The sequence below is a fragment of the Sciurus carolinensis genome, chromosome 8 (assembly GCF_902686445.1).
Source record: "Sciurus carolinensis chromosome 8, mSciCar1.2, whole genome shotgun sequence".
In the NCBI taxonomy this organism is placed as follows: Eukaryota; Metazoa; Chordata; class Mammalia; order Rodentia; family Sciuridae; genus Sciurus; species Sciurus carolinensis.
This window is the reverse complement of record NC_062220.1, coordinates 61,321,859-61,336,636: the sequence shown is the minus strand read 5'-3', so window position 1 is coordinate 61,336,636 and position 14,778 is coordinate 61,321,859. Positions and strand designations below refer to the sequence as shown.

The 14,778-nt window shown below is 32.4% G+C and overlaps 1 non-coding gene across 1 annotated transcript; it reads left to right on the top strand.

The window, feature by feature from the left end:
* Positions 1–904: 904 nt before the first annotated feature.
* On the top strand, positions 905–1,068 carry LOC124992056 (U1 spliceosomal RNA). Its single transcript, XR_007110054.1, has one exon. It is a non-coding gene; the product is annotated as a U1 spliceosomal RNA (small nuclear RNA).
* The last annotated feature ends 13,710 nt before the right edge of the window (positions 1,069–14,778 follow it).

The window sequence follows — 14,778 nt, the reverse complement described above, 5'->3', positions numbered from 1 at the left end:
GTATGGTTGTGTTCTCCTTTCTTCATGCATATTTCTTCTTAAATCCATACCTCTTCCAGAAACCACATTTACCAATTTGAGAAATGAACAATAAGAATGCCATTGTGTAATCAAAAGGAGAACAAACCGAGTTCCCAATCTGGAAGATGGTTTGAACTCTAAATGCTCCTATTAGTTTGAAATAGCACTCATCTCATTCAAGACAAGAAATTCTAAAAACAATAATACCATGAATAATGGGGAATATAATGCTTCTTAGTATATATTGGACTTCCATTATCAAAGTGCACCATTTCATGGCACTAACATTTTTCTTAGCACCTGATCATAAGTTGTACTGAGGTAAGAAATAATGAATAACAACATAGAAAGTGGACCTACTCTTTTATTAAAACAAAACTAAATGAAGAGACTTATAACCTAAATTTTGGAAATCAGTTTTATTTTCACTTTTAAGAATAATAAGACCTAAGATAAAGTTTTTTCTCAGAAATTATTGGGGGAAAATCCGTTCCCTTGAATTTTTAAGCTTCCCTTGATCATAAAAGATACAGAACATTCAATATTTTTTGTTTTTCATGATAAATATATATCTCACCAAACCATTATGAGTACAAGGACAGGGAATATAATGCCAAAGTAAGTGGAGTCTTCAAACTGCTTTCAAATTTACCCAAGACTCTTCTTTCAACTATACTTTGATATTGAGCCAGGGAAGAGTTTAGTTAAGCAATTTGGTTATAAGGAACAACCAGTAATTTGAACCAACCATAAATTCTAAAACGTGAAATAGATTGCAACCATGCATTACAAAACATAAAGTAGATCTCGTGTATAAAAGTTTCACAAGTTCCAGCAGTAAGTAGTATATTGATCTCAATGGTAACCTAAAGAAAGAGTTTAAATACTTACCTGGCAGGAGAGATACCATGATCACGAAGGTGGTTTTCCCAGGGCAAGTTTTAGCCATTGCAATCCTGATGTGCTGACCTCTGCAATTTCCCCAAATGCGGGAATCTCGACTGCATAATTTGTGGTAGTTGGGGACTGTGTTTGTGCTCTCCCCTGTTTTAAGAAAAAAAGAAGATGAAGAAGAAATAGGCTCTTGAAATACCAGAAGTATATCATACCCCAAACAGTAAAATGAATTTTAACTCTTAATGCTTCCCTCTATGACCTTTAGTATCTCAATATGTTATTTAAAATGTGATAATTGTTAATACTTGCTCTCTTTATTTTGGCAAAGTCAATTTGTTTTCAGTATGTAGAAGTACTTCAGAATGATCCTAACAAAAGGTAATTATGTTCTCTTCTTTGTGTGATTGATTGCATTTTTCAAGTGAAATTAGAAAGTTTAAAACCTACAAAGGAAAATCATCACAAGGTTTTAATTAAATCTGTCATCTCTAAACATCTATGCAGTGCAGTTTAACAATGACCTAAATGCACTTTCATCTGAAAACTTTAGTATGTAAAGTGAACTGATGTTCTCAAAAAAGTAGCTAATGAAAAAAGTATCTCCTCTACAGAATTATTTCATTATCAATATTACACATGAATCTAAGGGAGTTATTTCAAAGTTACAAATTGTATTTTCCTCCAACTTTATAAGTTTTAATATGTTATTATAGAATATGAAGATGGCCATTATGTACACTGAATGCCCTATACTATCAGCTATTACTTATAATTACTGGGTTAACTAGATCTTATTTTCAAAGACTGAACAATTGTTTCAGACAAAAAGTCATTTAGCCATGTGGTTGCTAGCCATCAAGATGATCTGAAATGATCCCGGCTCCCTACAGTTCATATGCTCTCTAGTTTCCTCGCCTATAGGGTAAGACCTGGTCAGTGTAGCAACTAAAGTGCATCAGAAGTACTGATATGTTGTTTCAGAGGTTTCCTCCCTGCTCAGTCAGGCATTCCAAGGGAAGTAAGCTGCTGCATCACAGGACATGCAGGCAGCCCAGAAGAGAGGACCAGGAGAAAAGAAGACAAAGCATTCTATCAAGGGCCATGAGAGTGAACCTTCTCAGATGTGGCTGCTCCTTGGACTCAATCCTTCAAATGACTGCAGCCTGTGTCGATACATTATTGCAGCTGCAACAGATCCTGAGTCAGAAAAAACATGGCTAATCAGCAAATATATTCCAACTTTAAGAAATAGTGTGAGGGGCTGGGGCTATAGCCCAGTGGCTGAGTTCTTGCTTGGCATGTGTGAGGCACTGAGTTCAATCCTTAGCAGCACATAAAAATAAACAAATAAAATAAAGGCATTCTGTCTATCTACAACTACAAAAAACAATTTAAAAAACAAAAACAGTGTGAGATTATCTATTCCTTTAAGCTATTAAATTTTAGAATTTTTTTTCACAGCAATTTTCTTTGGTCATTCAAAAAGATTAATTTTCTAATCAATTTTAGAATGATCTTAACAAAAGGTAATTATGTCCTCTTCATTTCAAAAACTTCTGTCAGTGGATGAGCTAAAGGCAACAAAAAGTGATATAATTAATCAGAGTTACATATAGTTGCATTTATGTACCTAGAAAATTTAAATAAATTAATATACATTAAACAGAAAACAATACTTCTTATTATTTTTATTGCCATTATTATTTTCTCAAAAAAAGTTTGACCATGGTTTTATAAGAAAACAGAACTGCTTTAAAAAAAGAATTTGTTTAAGCCAAACTAAATGAATAACGTTTTCACCTGCAAAATTTCAGAATGATTCTTTTATTTCCTCACTGAATTGACAACCTTATTTAAAAATAGATTTTTTAAATCAAAAGTAATCTAAAGAGTTATTGAGAATTTCATCTTTTCATATTTTTCTTAGTGTGCTTTGGAATTGTTTCTACAAGCGCCTGGAGTGTAAGAGAGCCAAAACACATATTTCTACCTCATCAGGAAGCTGGTATGAGTAAAATATATATAATGATATTTCACCAACTGTCTTTCTTCAACATTAAATGTTCAAAGTAAAATCTCACAGACAAATCTCCACAAGTGAATAACTTCTTAAATAATTTTCAACTCAGAAATTCATATAGCCCAATATCCCGGAAATTGCTCTTCTTATTGTATTTGGTTCAAAATTAGAGTTAGGTTTTATAATTATTATTTTCTTTGTACTTTTCTATTTCTATAGTTTTATTTTGCTCTTTCTTTAGTGTTTTCATATTCTCATTAGCATATTTTTCTATTCATTTTCTTCATTTGTAAGTAAAACTTGAAATAAATGGTAAATTTGGAATAGGGAACAAAATTTTAGTTATTGTCTGGTATTCACTTTAAAAATAAATCTAGAGAGAAGGAGCAAGATGGCAGCTAAGATCCTCTGGTGATCATCTCCTCACAGTCACACCATGTTGACCAGCTACTCATACATCAAACTACCTTCACAAGAGCTAAGGAAATAGGTGAGTAATCAAAGCGCCTCCTTTTAGAATTAGAAAAAAAAAAAAAAAAAAGACATATTGAAGAAGGCAGAAAGGAAAACACACCAGAGTCATGCCTCCCTCGACTCCAAGCAGCCCAGCTTGAAAGCAGGTGATTCCTGCTTATTCCTTCACAAAGTCTTAGTCAGAAAAGTAAAAGTGGTAAAGAAGCCCAAGCCTTCATTGGAAAAATTCATAAATCTTTATAGTCAAGATGGTAGTTTTGGAAAAACTATTGAGACAATATGGGCACTAAAGTTAAACAAACTGACAAATATGAACTATCAACCCAAGAGTCTGTTCAAAATTGAGATTTTAATGGTGACAAAGAAAAAGTTGTATTTGTGAAAAATGAAACATACTACAAAGCTGTCATCAAAATAGCATAATGTTTGCATAAAAAGATACATATAGACCATGAAACAGAATGAAAATTTTAAAAGAAATATACATCCACAACACCTGGTTTTTAACAATGGTACTAAGAACACACACTGGAGAAAGTACAACCTTTTCAATAAATGATGCTGGAAAAATTGGACAGCCCCATGCAGAAGCATGAACTGAGATACTTTTCTTCACCACTTAGAAAAATCAACTCAAAATGTATTAAAGAAATGTATGACATCAAACTACAAGAAGAAAACACAACGGAAATGCTTCAGGATATTGGAATAGGCAGAGTTTTTGGTCAAAATGCCAAAAATGCAGGACAGAAAAGCAAAACTAGAGAAACTAGACTACATCAAACTAAAAAGTTGTCATATCACAAAGGAAAAAAAATTGACTGAATGCCAAAACAACTCACAGAATTGGAAAAAATATTTTCAAACTACATCTGACAAGAAGGTGATACCTGATATGGATAAAGAGTTTAAAAAACTCAATAGCAAAAACATAAAACAAAATAAAACCAGATTTTAAAATGGGCAATATTACTAAATATACTGTTCTCAAAAGAAGTTATACAAATGGCCAACAGGCATATAAAAAAAAATCAACATCTCTAATCATCTGAGGAATACAAATCAAAATCACAATGACATTTTACCTCACCCCAGCAAGAATGGCGATTATCAAAGAATAAAGATAAGTGCTGACGAGGATGTAGAGAAAAGGGCAAACTCTCAAACTGTTTATGGAAATGCAAATTAGTACATGCCTTATGGAAGAGTTCCTCACATAATTAAAAATAGAACTGTCATATGATCCAGCATTCTTATTACTGTGTCTATATCCATAGGAAATGAAATCAGTATGTTAGAGAGACATCTTCACTCCCATGTTCATTGCAGTCATAATAGCCAGGAAATGCAAAGAAAAGGTGATATATATAAATATATACACACACACACACAATGGAATACCATTCTGTCATATAAAGAATAAAATCTTGTCTTTCACAGGAACATGGATGGAACAGGAGATCATTATGTTAAGTAAAATAAACCACATACAGAAAGACTCATATGTTGAATCTAAAAATATCGTATCATAGAATTGAGAGTAGAATGGTGTTTACCAGAGGTCGGGAAGCATAGAGTGTAGGAAAGGATAGAATATGTTTATTGGTAAGTACTAAATTACAGTCAGATAAAAGGAAGAAATTCTGGAATGCTATTAAACAGTAGGATAACTATATACAACAATAATGTAAGTTTTGAAAAGCTGCAAGAAAGAATTAGAAATGTTTCATCATTAACGGTCAATGCTTAAGCTGATTTAAATAGTACCCAATGTATACATGTAAAGTCCCACAGGTATGTGTGATATTTAGTTTCTATGTGTCAGTCAAAAAATAAATTCAAATAAATAAATAAATATTTAAATCCCAATAAGTTTCAATTGTATTTGAAATAGCATTTAAGGTTCTTGCCATCAAAATAAATAAATAGATAAATCTAAATTTCCTTCTTTCCTTCATATAAAGAGCAAAATTGCTACCATAGTACATTGAATATATGCCATAGGAAATAGAAAACATGATATTACTTTCCCTTTCTGATATGCTACCTGACCCAGGAGCCTAAGCATGTGTCTTTGGGCTCTGATCTATATTTGCCCTCCCTCTCACAGACACACCCTCCTGTAATCTTGCTCTTCTATCAACCCTTAACTATGTAGTCATTCCAGATATGAGCAGGGGCAGAAGAAGAATATAGAAAGAACAAGATCACAACCTGAAGTAAACTCTATGACTTTTAAATATTAGCTTTTATTGACTATTGTACATTAGTGTATTGTGTTGAACTACTCTCAAAATTTTTTCCATATGCATGTATTTTATATTATTATTTGTTTAATATTTGCCTTTAAATCATTTCATTTTAGTAACTATATTTTCAAACACACATTAAAATAGATAACTAATAAAAAGAAATTTACTTTGCACTCCACCTATAAACAACTCAAATGTTCCTAATTATATCACAGTGTGAGTTATGCTATTCTATACTATTTACTGATAATGAATGACCTTTTCTCCTAACCAGAGCTCACAAATTTCTTATGAGTAGGAATTGTACTAAACATAATAGATTTCATTTTTTCAGTTCTCACAACACTTAACAGGATTATTGTTCTTAGTATATACTCAAATATTTAATTCTGATCTAAAAATTTAAGTGAATCCTAACCTACATTGCTAGCCTCTACTCCCTCATATTCTTTCTTCATCTTTTCATTCTTTCCCAGCATTTCTTTCTTTTCTCTTTTTCCCATCATGCATTTTTCCATGCCTCTACATTTACTACCCTCTCTGTTGAAATAATCTTTTGTTTTCTCAACTGAGTAATACATGTTCTTGTTCTGATCAGTGAAGCCATCTACAACTCTCCCTGGAAGATTTAAACAAGAGTTCCCCTATTTCAAAAGTTCACATTACATAGTTTATATATATTTTGGAGTTCTTAACACCGTCATAATAGATTCTTTTTTCACAGACAGAGTTCTTTGAGAACAGGACTCTCTCCAGTTTCTAGTACCGTTTTCAGTATGTGTTAAGTGCTCAATGCAATTTGAATTGGTTTAAAGCGAATTCAATTGAAGTAAAATCTAATTGAAAATTAAGAGCAGGCATCTTCCAATAATTGTTTGTAGAACGGGTTCTAAAGAAAAATTATTGTCAGGTAAAAGAATGAATAATATTACTGTCATGCTGTGGCACAACAAATGCTATTTACCTACTGGATCCCTGGGTACACAAACTTCCTCAGCTTCCTGAAGCTGAGTAAAACTATGAGATGCTGTGCAAAACTCAGGATAAGTACCTAAAAACACGTAATTGTTGCTCTCTCTATCTTCTTGAGTGCTATAAAGCTGTGGAGGATCCAATAGGTGTAGAAAATTTGAGGGTAGAAGGACCTCAGGGTCCTGGATGAATCAATGAGCAGAGATCCTTCACAAACAGACCTTTGGCCCATCAACACAGGACTCAAGCTGAACAAGAAATGTTATATGGGTTTTAAGTCATTGCGATTTTAGTTTTAGTGTTTATTTGTTTATTTCTTATAGGAAACAACAGTAATTAACTTTAATGCATATAAAAGAATTATTTTCTTAAACTTGAAGTTTTAATTATTCTGTTTCATTTTGGGGGATTGCATGTCATGGGGAGGGACAGGACATCTGTTAAGAGTGGTAGGAGAGGACATACATGAGTTATACTCTTTGTTCCTGTATCCATGTTTTTATATCATGAAAGGATGACAAGCTATAAAAACATTAGAAAATGCAATGCTTTACTGTTCATATTCCAGATGTTGGTATTAAACACCTATCCTTGAGCTTTAAAATTCTCATTTACTTAGAATTATCCTTATGGAATGTTTATTGCCACTGTACATATCTGAGACCTGCTACCAACACATTAAATTCAATGTGAAATTTAAATGCACATCATAACCAAAATTACACTTCCTAGTTAAATCTAAGAGTCTGTGGACCTAGGAATACATTAGTATATAATTAAGTTGTAAAACCTCACTCTAAAACTCTTTTAGTGTGTACTTTAAACCAAAATATTCAGGTAAGTGTATTTGGATTATATTATTAATCAATTTTAAAAGAAGCTCTGATTTAGTAATTTTTAAACATTTATATTTGCTGCAATACTCTCAAATATTTATATCATGAATATTTGAAAGTTCATCTTCAGAATTAAATAATCCAGAAATTAACCTGATTTAAGTTTTTTTCATGTAATTATTTCTTTTTTTAAAACTTTTATTAGATGTTGATTAACATTTATTTAATTCATTTACTTATCTGTGGTGCTGAGAATCGAACACAGTGCCTCACACATGCTAGGCGAGCGCTCTACCCCTGAACCACAACCCCAGCCCCTCATGTAATTATTTCAATAAACCTTTTTGCTTTCATAGCTTATCTCCAGTAACATCAATCATGCTAGCCTTGGCAGAGGATATGAGGTCATTACATACCGACGCACCAGCCGAAGGAGCAAACACCAAATGCCTATATGCCCACAGGCCTCCTTCCACAACCATTAAGAGAGCAGCTATTTTGATAGTCCTAATGAGAACCTACCCTGCCAGATGCTTCTCCCTTCTTTTAGGCACCGTTCTTAGAATAGCTCCAAAGAACTTTCCAGAAAGGGGATCTCAAGAGTATTTTCTGTACATCTTAGAATTAGGTTTTGAAAATTACAAAGTAATAGTACTTTTTAGTTGGTTGCTGTTCTACATGTTGGCCTCTGGAGAGTTTAAATAAAGCAAATATAGAATGTTCCCAAAGTTAGAATGGTGCCATAATCAATTTCTGTCAAGCAGCTGAGAAGCTGAAGTGGGCAGCAATGAAGCAGGGTCATACACCTCGAAAGAAATTTCCTATCCATTCTATTTAGTTAACTAAGATGCAGAAGAAATATCAAGTGTATCCAAAAGCATGAAGTTATTATATTTCTACTTTAACTGACCTGAGACTATTGTTTTAATTAGTAGACTTTACTTTTAGACCAGTTTTACATTAAAAGAAAAAATGAGCAGAAACTGCAGAGAATTCCCATTTGCTCCATACTCCCAAACACAAACACAGGTACACACAGTCCCTCCCCCCATTATTTACCTCTTGCATCAGTGTGGTATATTTGTCACAATTGAGAATCCCATATCTATACATTTTTATTAACTAAAGTTTGAAGTCTACATTAGAGTTCATTCTTGTATGTTGTACATTCCAGATTTGAGAAACATATGACAAGTATTCATGATAACCCAAATCATACAGAATAGTTTCCCGCTCTAAAAATTTCCTGTCCTCTACTTATTCATCATTTCCTTCCTTCTGTCAAGCTCTAATCCCTTTGTCTTCATAGTGCTGCCTTTTACAGAAATGTTGGAATGCTACAATATCTTAGATGAAATTTTCTCACTTGGCAATATGTGTTTAAGGACCCTCCTTTTGCTCTTGATAGTTTCTTTCTTTATATTGTCAAATAATATTCCATTTTTTGTATATATCAGAGTTTGTTTAACCCTTCACCCACTGAAGGACATTTTGCTTACTTTCAAGTTTGGGGAGTTATCAATAAACCTGTTATAAATATCCATGTGTGGATTTTGTGTTCACCTAAGTTTTTAACTTCTTTCAGTAAATACCGGGGAGTATGAATGTGATTGAATCTTGTGAGAAGAGTAGTTTAGTTTTGTAAAAAACTACCAAAATGTCTTGCAAAGTGGCTGTACCATTTTTGCATTTCCACCGGAAATGAATAAAAGCTTCTGTTCCTCCACAGCCTTGTCAGTATTTGGAGTTATCACTGTTGGAGATTTTGCCCACTCCAAAATGTATGTGCTCTTGTCTCATTGTTTCAATTTGCAATTCTCTAATGATATATGATGTCAAGCATTTTTCCTTATATATTTGCCATCTCTATATTATCTTTGGTGAAACTTTTCTTGTTACCTATTGGATATATTTTAATTTGATGGTTATTTTATTGTTAAGTTTTAAGAATTCTTATGTATTTTAAATACCAGTCCTTTATTAGATATACATTTTATGGGTGTTATAAACATTTCAAAATTCTGTTGTCCTTTTTTAGAAAAGTAAAATTTATTTTTTGAGTCATAAATTATCAATTTTATAAAATTAAAGATAGTGATTCACAATTTATATGACAAGATAATTCTTAAACACACAGGGTCTACATATCCAATAATGTGGGAGCTCTTTCCATATTCTAAGTTCTTATTCAATTTCTTTATTCAATGTTCCATAGTTTTCATTGTGGAGATCTTTCACCTCCTTGGTTAGATTTATACCCAAGTTGTTGTTTATTCATTTGTTTTTTTCTTTTTCAGGGATTGTCTCCCTGATTTTTTATCAGCAGTTTCATTATTGTAGTATATAGGAAAGCAACTGCTTTTCATGTCGTTTATATCCTGCAACTTTCCTGAATTTATTTATCAGTTCCAAAAACCTTCTGATGAAGTCGTGTTTTTTCTTGGGGGGTGGGGGTGTTGGTTCTAGATATAAGATCATGTCATCTGAAAACAGATAACTTGACAACTTCTGTTCATATTTGTATCCTTTAATTTCTTTCTCTTGCCTGATTGCTCTGGCTAGAGCTTCAAAAGTTGAATTGCACAGTAGTGATGAGAGTGGACATCTTTTTCTTGTTCCTGAATTTAGAGGAAATATTTTCAGCTTTTATCTTTCAATATGATGTTTACCTTAGGTTTGTCATACATAGTCTTCATAATATTGAGGTAAGTTCCCTCTATCCCTAGGATTTCCAATGTTTTTAACACGATGGATACTGGATTTTGCCAAAGGATTTTTCTGCATCTATTGAGAATGTCATATAATTCATATTTTTAATTCTACTTATGTGGTGAATTACATTAATTAATTTGCATATGTTGAACTAAACTTGCATCCCTGAGATGACACCCACTTAATTATGTTATCCTATCTTACTGATGTATTTGAATGTGATTTGCTACTATTCTCTTAAGAAGTTTTGCTTCTATGTTCATCGGGGATATTGTTCTATAATTTTATTTCTTTGACTTTGTCTTGGTATTAGGGTTATATTGGCTTCAAAGGAAGGTATTTGAGAGTGTTCATTCTCTGTTTCACAGAATAATTTGAGGAAGACTGGTATTAGTTTTTCTTTCAGGGTCTGGTACAATTCAACTGAAATCCCCATCTGGCCTTGGGCTTTGCTTTATTGTAGGGTTTTTAATTGCTGCTTCGAACTCATTGCTTGATATTGGTCAGTTTAGACTTTCCATATCTTAATGGTTCAATATGTACAGGTGATATGTGTTTAGAAATTTGTTAATGTCTTCCAGATTTTCCAATTTATTGATGTTAAATTTTTCAAAAGGGTTTCTAGTGATCCTCTGAATTTCAGAAGTGCCAGTGGCAGATTTAATATTGCCAAAATGGCTATGCTACCAAAAGCATTATACAGATTCAATGCAATCCCCATCAAAATACAAATTCCCATCAGAAAACTAGAGCAAACTCCTAAGATTCATTTGGAAGAATACAAGATCCAGAATAGCCAAAGCAGTACTAAGAAAGAAGAGCAATGATCGAAGCATCACAATACATGATCTCAAATTATATTGCAGAAATATAGTAACAAAACAGCATAGTATTTGCATCAAAATAGATATAAAGATCAATTGAATAGACTAGAAGAGACAAAGATAGATCCACATAGTTACAGTCATCTAATACTTGACAAAGGTGCCGAAATATATATTGGAGAAAATATCAATTTTTTAACAAATTATGCTAATAAGAATGGATATTCCTATGTACAAAAATGAAAACTAGATCCCTACCTCTAACCCAGCATAAGAGTCAATTCACAGCTGATCAAGGATTAAGGAATTGTACCAGAAGCTTTTCAACTGCAAGAAAAAAATAGGGTCAGCATGCCAATATATTGGCACAGGTGCTGAGTTTCTTAATGAGACCCATAAAATTCAAAAAATAAAATGGAATCCATAATTGGGGTAGTATCAAATTTAAAACTTCTGCACAGCAAAGGAAACAATTACAAATGTGAATGGAGAATCTGTGGAATTGGAGAAAATCTTTGCCAGCTACTCATCCAAGAGATTAATATTCAGAATACTTAAAGAACTCAAAAAACACCAAAAAAAAAAAAAAATGGGTAAAAGAACTAAACAAACTTTTCTCAAAAGAAGAAATTCAAATGACCAACAAATTTATGAAGATATGTTAAACATCCTTTTAGTAATCAGAGAAATGCAAATTAAAACTATATTGCAATTTCATCTCACTGCAATTAGAATGGCAATCATGAAGAATACGAAAAATAATAAATTGTGGTGAGGACATGGGGAAAAAGGTACACTCATATATTTTTGTTGGGACTGCTAATTAGTACTACCACTTGGGAAAACATTATGGAGATTGCTCAAAAGACTAGGAATGGAAACACTGTATGACCCAGCTGTCCCAATCCTTGGTATTTATCCAAAAGAACAAAAATCAGCATACTCTAGTGATACAGGCATGTCGGTGTTTATAGCAGCAACAATTTTCAATCAGCAAGTTATGGAACCAGCCAAGGTGCTCATCAACAGATGAATGTATTAAGAAAATGTGGTATATATACGCAATAGAATTTTACACAACCAAAAAGAAGAATGAAGTTAAGGTATTTGCTGATAAAAAGATGGAATTGGAGAACAGTAAACCAAGTCAAAAAGGCCAGACTCAGAAAGTCAAGGGTCACATGTTTTCTCTCACATGTAGAAGCTAGAGCAAAATAAGGTTAAAAAAAAAAAAAAAAAAAGGAACAGGAAAATTCCATGAATATAGAAGGGAGACCAGAGGAGTAGAGAAAGGGGGTGGAACAGGAAGTAGTAGTGTCAGGAAAAGGGAGGACCTACAGGACGAAATTGACCAAATTATGCTATGTACATGTATGAAGATAACTGTGGATTCCAACTTTATGTATATCTATAGAGCACCAATTTAAAAAGCAATAAGTAAATAAAAGGAAGATCAGTAGTGTTGAGGAAGGAGAACAGGGGGAGGGAAAAGGGAAGGGAAAGAGGAAGTACTCAGGATTGAAATGGAGCAAATTATATTCCATGCTTGTATGATTTTTTCAAATAAATTCCATTATTATGTCTGGCATGTAGCAAGTATTACGTAAATGTCACTTATGTTTTAAATTGATTCCGTACAACTCTTTTAATGTTTAAATTGTGTCAAATTCTTTTCCATAAGATAAGATAATTTTCATCAAACTTAACATAAATAATATATTTGATAAACTCATGATATAAAGTACTTCCATTGTGATGTAATTAATATAAAAAACACTAAGAACATGTCTAGATATGACATTTTGGGTTCAAACTTTATATAAAGAATCTCTTCTCTTGATGCTAATATAACAAAAATATTGTTTCACTTAAATCTAATTGGGTAGTTAAGTTCTTTTTTAGTTTCATGGAGATTAAGCAGGGATCACATTATATTGACTAAAAGTTATTTGTGAACACTGAATCAATATATAGCTTAGAAAAAGTCAGTTTCACATATTTCATTTGTAATTTCTTCACAAAGGATTCTATTTACTCTTATGAAAGCACATTTGCTTTAGAAAAAAAGATCAATGCTTTTTGCTATCTAAATGTTTATCTTATAGTTCCCAATGACCTCAATTTATTTCTGAGTGTTCCTATTAATACAGATGTTGAATAGGAAAACAACCAAGAAATAGAATTATATTTTGCTGGAGAAATTTATAGTTCTATGATTTGGGAAGGTACCTGAGAGATTAACTTCTCCCAAGTTCTACTAGGATACCATCTTAAAAAAAACTAATATCCCAGCTTTGCTTGAAATACTGTAATAATAAATTTCCCCATTACATTATAGTCATTTCCAACTTCAAATAGATCCAATTATTTAATATTCTTTCTATATATTTTGATACAAATTATTCTTTCTACACATTTTCTAATTGTTATAGAGTTAGCATAATTTTAAAATAACTTACCATGTTTTTATATGTGAGGTATAGGAGTTGAGAATATAACAGTGAACATGACAGACAAAAATCCCTTTCTAGAGCTTCTATAGGGTAGTCAAGGAAAAAAAAGTGAAAATATGTTAAAAACATGTTACATTGTAAAATGTTTCTGTGAAGAATCAGCACAGTACAGAGGATAAGTATGTGTCTGTGGAAGTAGAGACAGAGGGAGAGAGGGATAAGATGTTATCTAGATTGGTCAAGGGATTCCTTAGGTAAGGTGACATTGGAATAACCATCTGAATGTTGTTGTGAACTATGTATCAAGGGAAGCATTCCAGGAATTGGGAATAGCAATGGCTAAAAACTCCCAGGTGGGAGTATGCCTGGTTTGTTAAAAAAAATGAGCAAGGCAAGCAAGATAACTATAGCAGAGAAAGTGGGTATTAAAGTATTAGATCAAATGGGTACAGGTACCAAATAACACAAACCCTTCTAGTCACTGGAAATTTATTTTACAATTTATTACAGTAAAATGGGAACCTATTTGAAGGGCTTGGAACAGAGGAACAAAATCTGATTTATGTTTTAACAGGCTCTCTTGCTACTATATTGAGAACTGACTGAAGCAGAGAGAAAAAAAAAAGCAGATATAAGACAGATACCTTTGATAAGAGCATCAGAAGAACAAAGGTTCCATAACTTAGACGGATAAGAATAATGTCCAAAGCAATCTGCAGGAGTTACTTAGAGTTCAACTATGAACAGTTTTGTTTAAAATACTTAGTATATATAATGGCTAGTGATGATATATTTGCAATTTGAAGAAAATGTCTTACCTGAAGATATCATATGGAAAGAGATATTTGGTAGTTAAATGATGAGATTGGGTAAGATCTCCAATGGGAGTGAATGAACTTAAAAATGGGATGAAAATGGACTAAGGTATGAATGAACCTGGGAGATGTCCATGATTTAAATTTTATTTCTATTTAAAGAATCAGAAAAATGATAGTTTTGCCTTCAAATATCAAATACTTTAATTTATTAATTATGTGATATTAGATAATATTTTAGAAATATCTCTCAACTTCATCTTCAGTCTTCTTTTTTTTGTAAAAATAGGGCTAGCACATCATTGCATTTATTAGCTCAAGAAATACATACACTGGTTTGTCTCTAAAGAGTAGGATATATGAAATCTTTGCTCTAACCACTTAATGGGGAGAATAAAAATTAAAAAATAATAATGTCTGGAAAAGTCCTGCATCTATCATATAAGAGGAAGTGAAAGGGTGGATGGCTTCAGAGAAGGTGACTCATTTAGATTATATGGGT